The 14,107-nt window shown below is 51.8% G+C and overlaps 2 protein-coding genes across 3 annotated transcripts in view; both read left to right on the forward strand.

The window, feature by feature from the left end:
- The window catches only part of SLC6A12 (solute carrier family 6 member 12), a 51,597-nt gene extending 47,483 nt beyond the window's left edge, over positions 1–4,114 (forward strand). Inside the window, exon 16 of the transcript XR_007508794.1 lies at positions 4,086–4,114. The gene's annotated coding sequence lies outside the window, so the exon portion shown is untranslated. The remainder of the gene's footprint in view (positions 1–4,085) is intronic.
- A 2,556-nt stretch (positions 4,115–6,670) lies between these two features.
- LOC126048113 (sodium- and chloride-dependent GABA transporter 1-like) overlaps positions 6,671–14,107 on the forward strand; it is a 35,221-nt gene continuing 27,784 nt past the window's right edge. Inside the window, exon 1 of one of the 2 annotated variants that reach the window (XM_049822671.1) lies at positions 6,671–6,816. The gene's annotated coding sequence lies outside the window, so the exon portion shown is untranslated. Of the gene's footprint in view, positions 6,817–13,250; positions 13,605–14,107 lie in introns of those variants that run through there. The other variant, XM_049822672.1, reaches the window with a different exon arrangement.

Here is a 14,107-nt window from a genome sequence, read left to right on the forward strand (position 1 = left end):
TTGGATCCTTGGGCTCCCACAGGGCCTCGTGTGAAGAGGAGAAATGCAAAACTTTTCAGAAAGTTAAAGATACTGATTTGAGATGTTGTGCATCTCCACGGGAGACGCATCCTGTGTCGGGGCATCTGGGGGAGAATTACACGTTGGTATTTTTGTGTCTTAATCACATTGTGTCTTAATGTCCGTGTTGTGACAGACACCGGTGGCTAAATACATTGCTGCCAGCCTTTCAAGTTTGTGAGCCTCCAAACCTTGACTATAAGTAGAGATAATTTGTAATCTTTGTAAAACTTTCCAAAATTTCTTCCCTCTCTGGAAGCAAGGGAAAGGTGTTTTACTGACCCCAGCCAGAGGTGTCAGCAGCACCTTCTGGTTGTTCTGGACAAAGTTCCTCGGATGGGCTGACATGTGGCACATCGAACGACAGCAAAGTAATTTCCCGACATCCAATTCTATCAATAGAAGCAAATCCCCCGGAGGGTGAAACGCGATTGCTGCAAACAAGGGCTTGTTTTGGTTGCGTGCATCACATGGGCAAGCAGCAGCAAGGCTGCAGGCTGGAGATGTTTTCCCTCACGGTACCGTCCCATTTTTACCGTGGTGATAAATGAGATTGCACCTGCGTGGCACTTCACAGGGGAGCCAGGCCTCTGCTCTTCCTCCTCCTCTTGTCCCCAAGGCCCATGTACTTATTGTGATGGAGCACCTGCGGTAGGCAGTGGTTATACTACCTCTGTTCTTAACTTGTCCTGGCTTGCATCTCATACCCGAATCCATCCTCTTTTTCCTCCACACCTATCACACTTTTCCCCACACCCCTGCGCTTTTGAGGTCAAATGCAGCTGCGCAATAAGGCTGCTTCTCCCTGGAGGAGAGCATTGCCATACAGTTGTACTGGGAATTGGCATAAGCTCTATCAGTGTAACTGTACTTAGGCTGATTTAAAGCATCTACCTCAGAGCTTTTATCAGCATAAGCCTCTTAATAAAGAGGGGAAAAATCATACGGTCTCCTGGCAGAGCTATACCAATGGTGTAACTAGGCCTAAGGGCACATTTACTTTAAAGTTAGGTTGGTTTAACACAGTATGGGATTTCAGTTAAATCTTCCAAAGTATGTGAGGACACTTCTATTTATGTTCCATTCAAACTAATTTTAATTTGTATTAAGTCCATCAGGATCAAGTTTGAGCTAAGTTGAACACAGTGTTACTTTTCACACTGTTTTGGATGGATTAGAAGCAATAGAGCTAAATTATTACAGTCCCTTGTGACAGCAGTTTCACGGTTACAAAGATGCTCAGGCTTTTTAACTACATTTATCAAAACAACCTGCAGACACAGGCACACTTTCATCAGTGTGACTATGTCCACCTATCACCCAAACGGTCTTTAAACTGGAATAACCACGCTTGCAAAGTGGGCTGCTCTGGTTTAATTTAGACTGACTGGTTTTGATTTAGATGGGCGCCCTGGTTGCGTATGCATAGACAAGACGTAAGAGAGCTCCCTGCAGTGGGTAGGTACTGTAACCCTGCTGTTACACAGTCCTGCTGGCAGTCCTTCTCCCTGCAGGAATCCTGTGGCTGGTGTCCGTGATGGCTCTCGTTTCTGGTTCCTGGGGCCTTGTGCCCCTTGTTGGCATGCTGGCCCGGAGGTGCACATCACAGGGACATTGGGCACCCAGTTTCACTCAGATACCCCTGCGGTGGGGGAGATAGCTGTGAACAGAGGGGCAAGGGGAGACTCTGCTGTGCTCAGAGTCTGCTCCCAAATCCCACCGTGGACACCAGTGGTACATGGCCTCCCGGGAACACCAGTGTCCCTGTGTCACCTGGACCCCAGGCACGCTTGTGCTCTGGGAACTCCGGCCTTTGGAGCATCTCTGGAAAAAGCTGAAAGCCCACAGGCAGGTGCCGTACCCTTGCCAGAGCTTAGACACTAACCAGCAATCAGCTCAAGAGCTTTCTGGCAGCTCCTGGGAGGCAGGCGCTGGTAATCAAACCTCGCACTTTGGAAGGGCAAATCAGGTCTGGCTTTGCCTAGCAGGAAACTAAATCTGTGTCACAGTGAGGTGCTGTAGCTATCAGCATGATCAGATGAACGGGCTGGGCTGCCCACAGGTACGGGCTGTCCTCAAGCACCATCATCATCTTTGCTGCGGCCGGGGAAGGAGATGTTGCGACAGTGCCGAGACCCGAGCTTTCACTGTGCTTTAGCTGCTAACAAAAGCCATAGGCGTGCTAACCCTATACGAAGCGGTGCGCTTCTCTCCTCTCAAACACTTCAGCCCTATTTATTTCAGTCAAATGGAAGAATTGGTCACACACCTAGAAGTACTCTACCCAAACGAACTGGAAGTGAAGGCTCTTCATTGAGAGAAAAGAGTAGGGAAAATGCCACTGTGACATCTTTGAAGACAGGTTTCCGTGGGAAGGATATTTCAAAGAAGCTGTGTGCCCCGGGAGCATGGTTGGCAGCCTGTGGATAGCTATAAATGTGTGGGGCAAGACCTCTCCCTATGCCGTAGGACTGGCTCGTCCCACCTTGCCTGGGAGCGATTGCACAAGGTGCCCAAGATCAGGAGAAGCCCGGGATCTGGCAGCTTTTCTGGGGAGAAGAGGCCAGTGAGGCTGGGAAGTGATTACCTTACTGGGTATTAACAGCCCAGCCACTGCTGATGAAGCAACCCTAGACCCCACCAGGGGAGTTTTTAACAGGCCACCTGGGTTGGGAGTCCTGTATAGCACCTGTGGGTGGAAGCTGGGAGGATTGAGCCCAGGAATTGTCCTGCCTTACCTACCCTGCTCTTACACGTTTTCCCTGTCTGTACCCTACTGACCACCGTTTGGGGGAGGATGGCTTGGGTGGCAGGAGTCGGACCAGACCTGAGCTCTGAGCCTGCTCAGGGAGGAAGGATGCAAGCCAGCTTGACCCCCACTGCAGGTTGGCAGGATCGCTGAGGTTGGGGAGGAGAAGGCCATGCCTAGGCTGGGCTCAAAAAAGCAACGCCTGCCAGACCTGCTGTGCTGGCCAGCTTTGCTTCCCTTTGAAGTTGGTGGACTTGGTGGGCTTAGTCAGAGCCAGGCAGCCTCACAGCTAGTAGCAGCTCTTTTCAGTGAGTGCAGCCCTATTCCTCTTTGCAAATTATCCTCGAGTGATTATGCTTCTGCTTATTTTACAGTGATTGTGCTAATGATTTTTGCAAATGAATTTTAAACTAAGAGATGGCTAGCCTGATTATTTGGCTGCTTTTACTGCTGTCATCGCATCCAATAGCTGTTATTCAGAGAACACTCTTTGCACTTGTGTTTACTCACCCAGATTATATGGTGGGGTTGGGCTCTTTTGCTGGATACTTCCCAAGCCACCAAAAGCTTTGGAAGTGGCAGCCCAAACGCTTCAAATGCAAATACTCAAGCCAGCGAGTATTTGTCTGAGTATCTGCCAAGCTCTCATTTTCTGGGAACACGCTGGTGATTCAAAATCTAGTCTCATCAATGTTTATGGACAACAACCAAGAGAACAGCTCCAAATCCCACCCTTCCAAACAAACTCTGCTTTTCTCCTAAGGCATGTTCCCAAATTCATTTGGGCTTACCAGCCCATGTCTAGTTCTAGCCAAGCATGAAATACCCATGTACTATCTTCTTTTCTTGGTCCCACTTTCCTTTCTTCTGGGAAGGGAAGGGGTTGCTAAGACTGATGCTGAGAGACATTCTTGCTTCCCAGTGCCTTTGATAGTCATTGCCTGCTTCTGCCTCTAACAAGAAAATACTTGTTGCTTTCAAATTAGAGTTTTTATCCCTTCAGTGGAAACGGCTGCTTTCTGGCCTGTTTTCTCTCCAGACCAGCAGTGCATGAGATTGGGAGATGGTTTGCCATGCTTCCAGTGAAAGGAGTGAATGTCTTTGCCTACGACAACTGGTGTTTCCAGTCGACCCACCGTGGTTCTCAGGTGTTCCTCAGCCAGGATTGTGTGGGCAGCTGTGAAAACGCATATAACAGGCCAGTTCCCTCAGAGGTGAGATCTGCACCTGCCCTGCAAGCAAACTGCTACTGTCTTTCTCTGTCTTTTTATTTTAGGAGGTGTCACATCAGCTATGTGTCTTGAGGAGAGATTGAAGACCAAGAGGGAACAGTGATGGACACAATAATGCCAGGCACGGCATGCTCAGGAAAGGGTGAGTTATAATATCATGGTAGCTGAAGTTTCATTCCTTTTGACGAAAGGAGGCCAGGGGCTTTGCTGCTGGCTCCCCACTGAAACCACCATCTGCAGGTACCTGCTCTAGTTTGGTTTGTTTAGCTGAAGCAGATCTGTCCTGGTACCAGAGCATTACATTCAAGAACCCCTTTCCTGGCTTGGGCCCTGTCGTGGCTGCAAAGCAAGCCCGGCAGACGAGGGAGAGCTGAGCATCCCACATGGTCCAGCACATCCAGGGCTGTGCCCGCGCATTCCCCAGGAGACGGGGGAAGCACGCCTCTGCCAGCCCCGCTTTCACCAACAGCTGTGAAGAAGTTTTCTGAAACACTGCGAGCCTTGGCTCACTGGGCAGAGACTTGATCTTGCTCCTGCGGGACTCAGCTGGCAGCAATTCCAGAAGAACTCCATGGCATGACAGGCAATAATGATTCCCCTGTTCTGCACTACATGCTCCCTGTCCTTGCAGGTCTGGCCAGTGCAGGCTGTGCTTCCTCGCAAAAATGCAGAATGGGTTTTCTAGGGAGCGAGGGCAGCACAACATTTTCACCGGTTGTTTTTTATCCCAGACAAAAGTCTAAAGGAAAGATTTCTTAGGCAGATGTAGTTCACCTCTCTTTTAACTTTATTAGCTGCTAAATAAGAGGTACTCAAGCTCACAGAGTGGTGTGGGGAACACAGGCTCCCTGGCAGAGGAGAGGGATCAGGGTGCTCTGTCAGGCCCATGGCTCGCTCTCAGAAGGGAGTAGGGAGTGCTGCTCAGCATTTGCTTCAGCTCAGAGTGGATGCCTTTTTGTCAGGATGCCTCCAGCCTGCATGTGATCCTCCCACTCAGCTCCAAAACCCTGCTCAGTTTACCCAGCAAAAATAATTTTCTTCCTCCATTTTCCCTCTTGCCAGCCTTGCCAGCCCTCCTGGCACCACCGTCTTTCTCCTTTAATGGCCGAAATAACCGGTGGGGTCTTACTGCCTTCTCCATGCCCCTCTAGTGCCCACTTCGCCTGGAATGTGATCTTTAAACACAGCCCATTGGCAGGGTATTAGCACAGACATAGATGGGACCACAAGCAGCAACCTCAGCAAAGATGTAAGGCAGCATGTTTTCCCTCCCATCCGTATGGATTGAGGGCTTTGGCAGATGAGCTGCGTTAGGTTTAGCTGTGATGGGTTATGGGTGTGATTGCCTGCTCTAAGCAGACAAGGGCGACCTTTAAAGAACGTGAGTTTTTCTAATGAGGAATAAAACATGTGGGACTGCCGGGGTGTGCTCAGCCCACCTGAGCACCCAGGGAGCTGGTGTGGGGTCATGGCTGGGGTGAAGCAAGCCCTTGTGTACAGGCTGGGGGGTAGGGGGGGAATTCAGGTCACCGGCTACGTTGTCCCCACAGCGCTAAAAGATGCTAAGTGTACTTTTGTCACTAATTTAAACACCTAGCTCTCCTTTCATACAAAGAGAGGAGCTGGTGAGCGAGAAGGTGTCATTTTTATCGGCGATCTCTGGGCAGAATTATACTTCAATTCACTTGGGCTCCTTCCCCTGCACCTCTGAAAATGCTCCCACTAACGAGGCGATGCTCACAGAGCTGGCAGCTCCCGCATGCTGCCTTTGAGAGAGACTTCTCTGAGCTCCCAGTGGATGCAAATTGTCTTGGGCCCCAGAAAGAAAAAGAAAAGGGAAATAAAGGCTCCACGTGACCCCTTTTAGAGCCAATGACAGGATTTACACGCTAAGCAACTGGTCATTCACATGTGGCTCCTTTCCTTGGCTGGTGGCTGGTACCTGACACTTCAGTGAGGAGCATCTCTCTTCCTCTGCCTTCCCCTTCCACCCTAAAAGCCTGACCCACAGCCAGTAGTGCACCTGACCAGTGACACCATGGTGTCCTTTGGGACTAGTCCTCCCGAGCCCTGCCTGCCCTGTTCCCCCTTTGCAGGGCTGCACTGTTGCAAGCCTGGCCCTATGCAAAGGCTGTCTTGGACAGGGCTGTGTGAAAGCAGGAGATGCTCACGGACAGAGACCCAACCTCTCTGCCACGCATGGTGTGCCGGACCTCTGCATCCTCTGCGTGGCTGCAGCCAGCCCTGCTCACGGAGAAGATGGAGACTGTCCAACTGCAAACACGGAGGGCAAGGGGTGTGCACAGTCCCTTTAGCATGGCCTCTTATGTACTGCTGCAGCCATCCTTGCAGAAACTGCTGCAGCAACATGGGTGCAACCAATCCCATGCAACACGCTCACCTGCTGCCTCCCCCATTTTTCGGTGCCAGGCCCTTTGCCTGTGCTGCTGCCCTCCCTCCTGCCGATGCCCTTGGAGCCTCTTCTCTCCCAGAGACGTGTGTTTTTCCAGTGGCTCCGGGTACCCCCCCGCCCCACACCCGCGACATGCAGGGTGTTGATTTGACTGGACGTGAGCTCAAAGCTCATTAAGGGCTCGTCAATATGGGCAATGAGGAGCTGCGTGGGGTGAGGCAGGGGGAGAGGGGCCCCGCGGCAGGAGGGGCTCATAGGTCCCCTCTGTGTGTAGAGGCAGGTCAGTATGTGCCTCCCTGGGCTGGTGTCTCCTTGAGCAGCTCCGCGCACCCCAAGGACCCGCAGCCAGCTGGCACCGTGAGGTAGGTGCATCCACTGGGACAGCAGTGTCTGGTCCTGGGGACGTGAGTGCTGGGGTTGGAGAGGGGAGCATCGCAGCGGTGGGGGGGAAGAGCCGCCTGCCCACGTAAGTGTTCCTGGGGAAGGGCTGCTGCAGGTGCTGAGCTCTCCTCCATCCACGCTGGGTTGGATGTGGGGCTGAGGGGCTAAGCACCCTGAAGACAAGGCAGGTTGAAGGATGGCTTCTGCCTCCCAAATGGTGCTGGAGAGCTGAGCAAATGGGGGCAGACCTGCTTGCCTGGCGCTCAACTGGGGCAGTGTGAAGTGGGCACGCTGCCCGAAGCAGGAGCAAGCGCTGTCTACAATTTACCCTCAGCGGCATCACTGCTATGCCTAAATTTCTTCTGCCAGTTGCTATTGCCATTGCCATTGCCTTTATGTTCTCTCGGTCAAGAAAGACACCAGTTGCTGGGAAGGCAGCATCTTTCCCGTCTGTCGCTCACACGCAGAGCTAGCGTGATTCCCCTCGGTACTAACAGGCAGCTGCAGCAACCAACCTCCACTTCAAAATCCCCTCACCCTGAGCAAAAGCCAGGGCAGGGGAGGGTGTTTCTGCTGCAGTGGAGAAGCAGGGCACAAGCCATCATCCCCCGCATGCTGCGGCAGGGGTGGCTGGGGAGGGTCTGCGGGCGCTGCTCCCTGCACTGCCGGGTGAGCAGGACCCCTCTCCCATCTGGGGAGCTGGTGCTGCCAGGCAGGGCGAGGGGGAGGATGGCTGTCCCAGAGCAGCACCCAAAAGTGGTATTTGGCTCCTGAAAAGTGGAAAGCTTCTCACAGTGTCTATGGGCTGGGGGGAGATGTAGTGAGCTTAAGTGATGGCTCAGTAAAGATGCTGTAACAGCACTTAGGTGAAACCCTGCGCACAGTTCCCTGGGGAGGGTCTCCAGTGGGTAGGGCTTAGGGGGTAGACTAGGTGATATGCACAGAAGAGGGATCAGTACAGCTGCTCCTCCTGGGGGCTGGGACAGCCCTTACCAGCCTTGTGTGCTGCACTCCCAAGGATCAACCTGAAACACAGTGTTTCAGGCTCTTGGCTCCCCTTTGCAGAGGTCCTGCAAACTCTGGCAGTCTCTCACAGTGGAGCTGAGCTTTCCTGCCTGTACAGCTGCTGGGGTGTTTCAGGGGGCTATGTCTGTGCCCTTCCTTCCTATCTATCTATCTCCAAGAGACTCTGACCCTGAAGGAGGTGCCTCACCTCCTAGGTGAAGCCCTCCCCATCCCTATTCTGTCTCCACAGCACTGGAGAACTGGCCAAGCTCATTTGCCCCCATCCCTCCCTCCCCTCCTACCTTCTCCCTGCTCCCCAACTCCTGTGAGTGCTGCTTGGAAGAAGAGACAGCTGCAGCCTGGCTACCAAAGGCTCCACAGTCCACTGGTGACCTTGCTGTGATTCTGCCAGCGCCTGGTGGAGACCTCCAGCACATTTAATTTTGGTTCTCCTCCCTCCAAGAGAAGCTCTGCGACAGTTTCAGATTTTGTTCTGAGAAGAACAAAAATCAGGCCAAAGACATGCAGCTGGAAATGTGATTTCTTCTGGGGAAACTTAATGGGCACAAGGAACAAATGACTAATGTCCTTATACTGGGGGTGGACCTCCCCATGACACTGGGTTCTGTTTGCTGGGGACAGATCAAGTGAGTGCCGTGTCTGGCTCCTGTGGAGATGCTCGTGCAGTAAAGGCTGTGCCTGGCCCTGGAGGGTCAGAGTCTGCACCCTGGTACGGACTGGCTGTGTGAGCTGTGGCTCAGGTCTCTAGCCAAGGCAACAGGCACAACAGCCTTTCCTTCATCTGCCTTATCTCCTGATATCACAGGCCCCGAGGGGCAGAGCTGCTCCTTCTGCACGGCTGTATTGTGCTTAGCACCAGAAATAGGGAGAGGAGAAGGAAGATCTGGGTGTTAAAGTAGTAGAGATAATAATGCCCAACTAGTTGCAGGCTGATCCTAGATGGCGGGGGATGGTGCCCTTACTGGGTAATGAGCAAGTTTTCTGGGCTCTTTCGAGGAAAACCTCAGCCAAGGGACTGCTGGCTCACAATGCTCATGCGTGGTTCCTGTGGAGGGAGCTGGCTCTGCCATGTTCTATTTTTCCACCCCAAAAAAGCATACGAACAAATGGTGCCTTGCAGCAGCCTCAGGGCTCTGAGGCATGATTATCTTTCCAGTTTCATGGAGAAGGAGAACAAAGATTTTGGCATCTGAAAGTGGGACACAGATTTCCTCTCTGGCTTGGCTGTGCTGCAGCAGGAAAACGACGTTGTGCTCTGCATGGTGAGGCTCTGGTCTTTCTTGGAGCTGAATACATGTGCCAGAATCGCGCCGGGCAGTTTCACAGGTGCCACATTTTGAATGAGCTCTTGGTGACTTGATCCAGTGCTCGGTAGCTGCTGGGACCCTGCCCAGAAGGAGCAGGGGGAAGGTCTGCGTTTTGTCTCCTCCTTCTCCCATCTACCTTCCCCTTTGTGCTTTCAGCTGAATGCAGTAGCAGAGATTTTTGAGGCAGTGCAGGGTTTTTACCTGCTTATCTTACTCCAAGAGCAGCAGGTGCTGGCCAGTGTGGAGCATGTTGGACTCGTCTGTGCCCAGCAGATGGTTGTTTTTCCCAGCTGCAAGCTTCCTGGCCACAGGGGACACGCAGTGGCCAGTCCTTTGCTCCTCTGCCACACAAGGAGAGGAGAGATCACTCCCCTGCCATGCTGGACGCTTCAGGGCAGTCTCTGGATCATTTTCACACTTGTTTCTGCTCTTTCCTTGTCATTTTTTTTTCTTTATTCACTTTTTCATTATTAAATTGTGGCAACACAGTCCAAGGTAACTTTCTCTGGTGAAGGTCATCACTTTCCATTGCAAGACCAATGTTGCACAATTTGCTCTGTTCAATGACTTCATAAAAAAAAAAGAAAAAGCTAACCCCCCCCCCCCCCCCCAACATATCAAGCCCAATACAGCAAATAACCACTGACATTATTTGCAGCATCTCTGGAGGTGCATCACATCCAGCTCTACGTGTATGAAGTTATTATTCCCCCATCTCACGCATTGCACAGCCATGCCTTTTGCACAGTACTTATGATTCCCAGCGAGATGGGGAAATTTACCCCTGTGAAGGCTGCGGTCTCACTGATGATGTTGCTGCAGCTCAGGGTTTGAGCTAGAATCTTAGCTCAGAGGCACAGTTTTGGTAAGGTAGTGGCTGGTGGGAGCATTAACTCACGCTGCATCAGCTGAGCTGTGGCACTGCAGCCGTTCTGGCAGAAAGAATGAAGGGGCCAGCAGGGATGCCCACCCGCACCATGGTGGCGGTGCCTGAACACCATGCTGGGCTGTAATGAAAGGGAACAGCAGGTATAGGCAAGCAACAAATTCCAGCTGAAATTGCCCTCTGTGTTCATTTTTAGGCACTTCTGTCCCAGCGATGTTCTTGCTGAAGTCACTGGAAGGTTTTTTTCCATTAGCCTCCCTGGAGCGGGTTTGTCTGTTCGCAAGGAATGAGCCAGGCAGAGGAGGCCTATGAATGTTTGTTATTCCTGGGTTGCGCATACAAAAAAAGTGGAGACATACGTGCAAAACAGCAGCTTCTGTCCTAGAGGAGGAATAGTGAGTTGGGTTTTTTTGCTCAGCAGAACTAATGATACCTGCTTTTCTCTTCATTATGTCCTTTGTCCCTCCACCTCTCATGACAGGTCCCTTATGGCAGTGTTTACTGTCTCTCTAGTCCCCCAAACCGCCCCATCCTCAGTGCTCCTGCCTGTCTCCCGTGTCTCCAGGCTGCTCTCCTAGGAGCTGCCTCCCTCCTCCCTGGTGCGTGGTGCACAGCGGGGCACTCCCGGGGTCACCCCACAGCCCTTCCTCGGGAGAAGCACTAACCTGAGTCTCTTCCCTCTCTCCATTCCCTACTTCTTGAGGGACTTGATGTCTTTGAGGGCTTTGCTCCTTTTTCAAGTATGGGTGAAACTCGTGAGTGTGCTCAAAAAGTAACTGGGGTTGGGAACAGACAAATGGGTCTTTGTACAAGAAAGCTGGGCTAAAAATGTCCGCGCTGCTTCAGGCAAGGCAAAAGCATAACAAAGCAAAACTGTATAAACTACCACTGTCGTGAAACTGGCATCTCAGCATGCCAGCTTGCCCTATATAAGAAAAGGAAAACACTTCTCAATTTAATCAGCACATTTATAATGGTTAGAAATAGGCCTTTAATCTTTTTAATGTGGTAGTTTCGCTGAGGAGGATGGAGACAGGGATGCCTTTAAGCCACTTGTCTGTCTTGCCCAATCTTGAAGCCGTCGGGGGCTCAGGGAGCTGCCTGCAGTCTGCTCGGAGCCTGCCACGAGGGGAGCGGGACGTGGCCCGGCCTCGACCCTCACGCTGCTGCGGTCGCTGGGGCTGGGGCTGGACAGTCTGCGGGAGCTGAGGAAGAGCCCTGCCAGCTCTCCGCTCCCTGGGGAAGCTTCTCAGGTGCAAGGATGAGCTTTAAACGAGAGCACTAAAACAGGCCGGAGGCTTTGCACCGTTCAAGAAAGGCACAAACCCCCCACTTTGAGGCAACATGAGGCGGCCCCAGCCACTGAGGCAAGAGCAGCAGTGGTGGGTGAAGCACAGCCTGCGGCTGGAGCAGGATCTGACCCCGCTTCCCCCTGCGGGATGAGGAGCCAGAAGACATTCAAGTGGGCATCCGGAGCCAGGGAGGGCGTTGCGATAGCTGACCCAATTCCTCCTGTGTGCGTAATGCAAAAATCAAGGTGCTGCTTGGTAAAGCGACCATGCAGTAGGTTGCCGCCAGCGCCAGGAGCTCAGCAGTTCTTCACCGTTTTTTCAGGGCCATGAGGTACTGCCACAGCCCTCCCAGGATCACGGCCAGGGGCTGGGAGATGTATTCTGGCCTCGTGTGGATGTCCTGTTCGTTTAATGGTTTACGAAACATGGCTCGTGCCCCCCTTGGCTCATCGGGGTAGGGTTGAGGTGTGGTGCCAACCTCACCTGCCAGGTTATCAGGAGCAACGCGGTCACCCGGGGCTGCTGGTGGAGGAGGAGGTTGGGCAACAGCTGCAGGTCAGACACGGGCATCAGCAACCCAGATCTCATACAGGAGGGTGGAAAAGGGGGGTGGAGGTGGAGGCCACCCTGCAGCTCCATCACGCAGGAGAGCTGACATTTTCTTCTCGCGTCCCCTGTGAGTGCTGGTTTCTCCTGTAACCAAGCAATCTCTCTTCAGGGGAAGGGAGATGAAAGGTTGGGTGGCTGCCTCTTGGGCAGCACGTGGAGAGGGCTGTGAAACACGAGCCCTGTCCGCCTGACCAAGCTGGGCAGGACAGCGATGCTCCAGCCCTGAGCGGGCTCCACGTGGGGCCAGTGCCCCACCAGCATCCTCAGGGGCTCGCAGGGGGCTCTTCCACGGACCCTCCGGCTTTCACGGATGTGGAAAGCTCAAGCATATGCTGCTGCTGCAGCGAGCAGAAAATCGGCCGAGAGTCTGCTGTGCCCTGAGCAGCCGGTCACGGCTCTAAACAAGACGTAAGAGCCTTGGGGCTACTTGGCTGTCATTAAAATGGTGTGGATGGAAGGAAAAGTCTAATTGACTGAACAACAGCCTGCGCCATGTAATTAAACTAATTATGGGTCTACCTGCATGGGTCAGAAGTGATTTGTGTGGCTGTTAAAGCACTGACAAATAAGAGGTGGGGAGATGTGAAAGTATTTCTTACGTGTGTTTCCACGGGTAATTTTGCTGTTTCATTTCAGGCCATTTTATGCCCTTGAAATTTTTGGTTTCTGTCAAATTTGAGGAGACTGTTAATATTTCACACTGAAGCAGGGGAAAGCAAAAAGGTCGCTGTTGTTAGCAGTTTCAGGCGGCAACTTTTCAAGTGGAGGTAATACTTTTTCGGGGCTATTTTCCTGTTTGAAATGAAATTCCTCAAAAAAAGGAGGGGAAGGACTGTTTCCCAGAATGCATTTCAGCCTGGCTCTGCACCCGCTGGGGACCACACAATTGTTTTTATTGACTTGAGCAGCAGAAGACCAGGCCTTCTGCATGACTCGGTGGAACTCAGGTTACTACTTTACTGCCAGGGATTTATGACCCTAGCTTTTAGTGATTGTTTTGAAAGTCTTCGCTTCAGAATATGATGTATTTAGAAGAAGCTGAATGAGAAACCTGCTATGGTGTCTCATGTTTAAACTCTTTGACCTTGTTTTCAAGTCCTTGCAAAGCAGAACCCACCTCCAGCGCGTAGCTCTGCTCTTATTGATTATCATTTTGAGTCCTTCAGGCATTTTGCTGTGCCCAAAGCGCTGTATGCTTTTCAGAACAAATAATGTGACATGACAGAGAGCTGCTGAACTGACTCCACTCTCTCTAGGCTGTCAGCACAGGGCAGAGCCCTCTGCTTGTGCTGGAGGAGACCCATGTGGATAAGCGGAGGGGCTGGTGCATTTTCTCCCAGTAGGACCACTTGTCCAGCATGTGAGCTGATGTCTAAACACAGGAGTCAAACACTTAGCCTGGAGCAACCGATGCCTGTATTTTTCCTGGTCAGAGCTGCGTGTCCGGGGAAGGACATGGCATAGCTGGGCTGCGGGACATGCGTGAGCCCTTCTGCCCTAATCATCCATCACTGTAGGAGACAAGACAGTAGGTGGGATGAACCTTCAGTGGGTCCTCTTGACTGTTTTTCTGTTTCTTGACTGTGGAGAAAGCTTTATAAATCTAGTTTGTTCTTTCTGAGCTGGAGATGAAGGACCTCACTTGTCAGGTAAGAAGAAACTGCCAGTATGATCTGCTGCTCCTCTATCATCCTACCCCACGTATATGAAATACGAGATGTGATCATCTAGCTACAGTATCACTGCAGAACTGTGGCAGCAAGAACAGGGGAAAGAGCACAGGGAGAGCAGGATATATACATACTTTTTTAAGATAGCAGCTTACCTACTGTTTTTTGTCTCAGAAAAAAAGTGAGTCAAAATGGCTTCTGCTAAGCCTAATTTGTTATGTCTCCAGGCATAGCTAATTATCCTGACTTAGCCCAGCTCTGAATTCTTCCCAGGGGTTTTGGTGCTATTTCTTCTGTTTTGATTTATAAATTGTCTTTATTTTACTTTCCTCCTACATGTTCTGTATAATCCTTTTGCTCCCTGCCTTACTGAGGAGACAGGAGCTGGTGTGACAGTGCTATCGCAAGGTGTACGACAGAAAAGGGATCTGTTAACCAAAGCCCTTGCTTCGTGTGTCCAGCAATGCTTTTCTTCTGGTGTC

The sequence above is a fragment of the Accipiter gentilis genome, chromosome 18, assembly GCF_929443795.1.
Source record: "Accipiter gentilis chromosome 18, bAccGen1.1, whole genome shotgun sequence".
NCBI classification, from domain to species: domain Eukaryota; kingdom Metazoa; phylum Chordata; class Aves; order Accipitriformes; family Accipitridae; genus Astur; species Astur gentilis.